Below are 3,811 nucleotides of genomic sequence, written 5' to 3'. Positions count from 1 at the left end.
GCCGACCAATGAATTTCGAGATTCGGCCAATGAGCTTCCTTTTTTGGTAATTATTTAGTTATAAATTTTTAAGTTTTACAAAATTAATTTTTTCTCATCCAATAATCTAGCTCGCTGTGACTGTTATATATAGGCAATTTTTAATTTTCATTTTAAAGTTTTAGTTTGTGTTCTATATCGGCTTAAATTTTTATTTTATCAAACTCTGTTTTTAGTAATAATAACAAAGACAGAGATATGCCTTTTAGAGAGCACAAAGAGAGCCTTGACTTAGAAACGGGCAATTCTTCTTCCACTGCACGAAATACTTCCAGCAACTCCAAGCCACTTTCCGCGGTTGCATCTCCTCTTAGGCGAAATAATAACATCCTGCTCACGGTTCTCTGAGAAAAACAGATTTCATTTTGTAAAACCTCTGCTGGGCAACGTCGTCAACAACTTTCGGAGTTAGGGATACACGTCAAGGAATTAAATTATTACAACAGCAGAGTAGTATCGGGTCACCCCTAAGCTTATGCGAAAAGAAGTGCTACCACATTACAACCATCAACTACCAGTGCACAAGCCTTTAAAGTTTGTCCCTCGACGGTTTGGAAGTGGAGGGGAACTTACGAACGCAAGGCAACACCCCTCTCCACGTGGCGGGAATGCACACGGAGGACAATGACGACGGGAAACGCACGACCTGCTGTTAGTACATACACCAAGGTGTGATCAATAAAAATAGTTGGAATTAAAGGAGATTTATAGTTTCAGGCTAGGATAAAAGAGTTTTGAAGGAGTATTCTAGTCGGACAATGCCAACGCTGCCAAGTTTTTGGAAACAGCGCAAGTTCCTGCTCTGCGGCCCCCCGATGCGATAAATGTGGCGAATACCCCATGAACGCAGTGCACAAAAGTACGAGAAAGTCCTGCCAGTAGTGCTTATTGCGGTGAAGCGCACAATTCCAACTTTTACATCAAAAATTACCCGCGAGCCTTACACCATCCAATCAAGCTGCTCTACTAATGCTTCAAAAACAGACCTCTTCTGACGTCATTTTGACAATTTCTTATGTCGCTCGCCTAGTCACTAAGACAACTTTCCAACTCCCGCGACCAACACATCGACAACTACTTTCAATATTATTGACAAACCTGCCAACTATGTTAGAGACGATGAAGAGTCTAAAAAGTCCGAAAACCGCTGCAATAGTTGTTAGACCACGAGCGCTTCGTCATATCCGTCTTCTTTTCTGGAACGCAAACGGCGTTTCTACATAGGAAACAAGGGTCGCAGGAAGTGGTGCAATGCGAAGGGATAGATCTGTTATTGATGAGATTCGTCTTCTTCTCGGCGTTTCATTTAATCTCTGCAACTATTTGATATCACCAGGACCACACTGATAGGGGTGATAGAGCAAACGAAACATCCCACACAACGTGATGTCTTTGCCAATCCTGCACAGCCTTGCATCCAGTCAGGGACTCGTGTCCGGTGATTGCAGCTTACAACTCTCCCAGCAAGTCACATTACTTCAGATATTGACGCCCCTTTCTAAATCTTCTTCAAATGTTGTAAGTGGGAACATTGGCTGCAGGTATCTTGCTGGAACAGCCGTGTTGATTACCCAAACGGACGAGACCCCGAATCTTACACCGTTGAGCGCTGACTACGCGTCTTAATACCACAGTACCCAACGCACGTGGAGAGGACAGGGATATTAAACAAATTAGGTCCCCCCTTATAAAAAAAGTTTTTTTATATATTCATCCACAACGTAAGCTCTTTATGAACTCTTGTGGGAGCATTTGCAGTTCTGTTAGATTTCGGCGACGAAAATGGAGTTACTAAGAATACATACCAGAATTTTTACAGATTGCTCTCAATTCTCCTAAGGTTTTTATATAACCTTTTTAACACCTTCCGCCTTAACAGGACGCCCGCTCTACTTGACGTAGCTGTAGCTGAAATTGAGGGCGCTTCGACCATGGGGTAACAGACCGCCACGAGAACACGAGAAAGTGAACCCCGCCAAACTTCTTGCCTGATGAATTAACCCTGCGAACGACGACCTTCAATGATCACGGTGCCAACGGACCCAAAGGTAAACCACCGCTTAATAGACTACACCAGCGCAATGGGAAGAGCGGTCAGCGCACCACAACCGATTGTGGACGACAAAGATTAGTAATATCCCGGAAGATAACGGTAAAGGTGGCGGCTCTAAGTGGAAGTACATTGGGAAATACAAAAATCCGAGCGCGCTACCATCATTAAGTAATCGAGACGGCATTTTTGAGGAAATTAAAGCAGACGAAGCGACACTTTTGGCTAAACACCTTGCTACTGGGTATTTGCCCCTTGCTTATTTAGTTGCTGTTAAAGTGCTTTGTAAGCAAACTCCCTTCCTGATGCCAAGGAACAGTTCGAGCCAATGACCATAATTGAAATCAAAGAGGTTATTAACGCTTTACCGAGACGAAAGGCACTCGGCCCTAACGGTATCACCAACGTGATGTTAATGGCAAAGGCCTACACTGCCTCATCAACTCTATGAAGGAACTCGGCACCTTCCCAGTGTGCTTGAAGACGGCAACTGTTGGTTATGCTCCCGAAGACACCACGAACAGCATCAAAGCAAAGCAATTACAGGCCTATCAGCCTCTTCGTAACCGTAGGCAAAGGTAGCTGAGGCGAAGCAATTGTTGACGCAAGCCAGGCCCTGCCAGAGTATCAATTTAGATTTCAAAAAAGACACCCCACGACTTAACAACCCCTTTGCCTGAAGTTTTATACGACCCGTGCCTTGAAAGTTTTAAAGCAACAGACGCCTTCTTATGCAATGTCGAAGTAGCGTTCGACCGAGTTTGGCACGAGGGCTTGCTTCACAATTTGCGCGGGATATCCTTCCTACTGTCCTTTCAAAAGTGATCGATCTTACCTTAAAGACCGCGTTTTTGATAGTCGTGTGGGCAACGCGCGCTCACCCCTAAGGCCGTTAACGGTCGAAGTCCCACTTGAGTCTCTTCTGTCACTCTACTCTTTGCACTTTATGTGCGCAACGTGCCATAGTCTGACGAGCCCCACATGCGGAGATACGGAGATATACTCCTCGTCAAAGTCACCTGCCCTATTGCGCTAGCATCTGCAGTACTAGTGAATTTGTCGAACCTGTGTCGTCGTTAAAAAATTGCTAATAAAGCGGGAAAGAGAAAATCCCTTTTTACCATGAAGAAGCGCGCTACGACCAACGCCGCCGCTGACCTATGAAACAAAGCAAACAATTGATTTTCTCAGGCGAAATACCTTGGCTCGGAACACTAAAATCCAAAAATGAAATCTGTTGGCCAGAAAAACATCTGTAACGAAACGAATAGAGAATGTTAGTTTAATGGAAAAAGAAGGGCGGTGTGCATTGAAAAAAAATGTGAATAACAAATATAAATATATAAGTTTATATGGAATTAAGTAACAAGATAATAGAAAATAAGTGTCAAAACCCGACAATAAAAGGAACAAAAGTATCGATTCTCCTGTAGCTAAACGAGTGCCTACATCCCCACAATTTAAGAGTAAAAAATAAATAAGCGGACTATTTACAGTGGTCCTATTTAGAAAAAAAGGCTAGGACAGAGCATTACATATTGCTATTATGTATGCTCAATAATTGGTTTTAACGAAATTAGAAAGAATTGTAGCAAAAAATAATTGAAGAAAAAATTTAGAAACGAATCTTAAAAATGTAACGATCGAAAATTTAAAATTCGGCTATGTTAATGAGCGCAGAGATAGTAACTATTGCTTTAGGCCCATATACCGTTGATGAAA

General features: G+C 42.7%; 1 long non-coding RNA gene across 1 annotated transcript; it reads right to left on the bottom strand.

Annotated features, from left to right (window-relative positions):
- Nucleotides 1-229: 229 nt before the first annotated feature.
- Nucleotides 230-3,561, bottom strand: LOC135120399 (uncharacterized). Its single transcript, XR_010278599.1, has 3 exons — nt 3,484-3,561; nt 2,758-3,342; nt 230-2,705 (listed from the first exon to the last, which is right to left on the bottom strand). It is a non-coding gene; the product is annotated as an uncharacterized LOC135120399 (long non-coding RNA).
- Nucleotides 3,562-3,811: the final 250 nt, after the last annotated feature.

This window comes from Zophobas morio, unplaced genomic scaffold, assembly GCF_036711695.1.
Source record: "Zophobas morio isolate AGI-343-1 ecotype UQ-CSIRO unplaced genomic scaffold, CSIRO_AGI_Zmor_V1 ptg000379l, whole genome shotgun sequence".
NCBI lineage: Eukaryota > Metazoa > Arthropoda > Insecta > Coleoptera > Tenebrionidae > Zophobas > Zophobas morio.
Note: the sequence above shows the minus strand (reverse complement) of the source record. Positions and strands in the feature narration are given on the sequence as shown.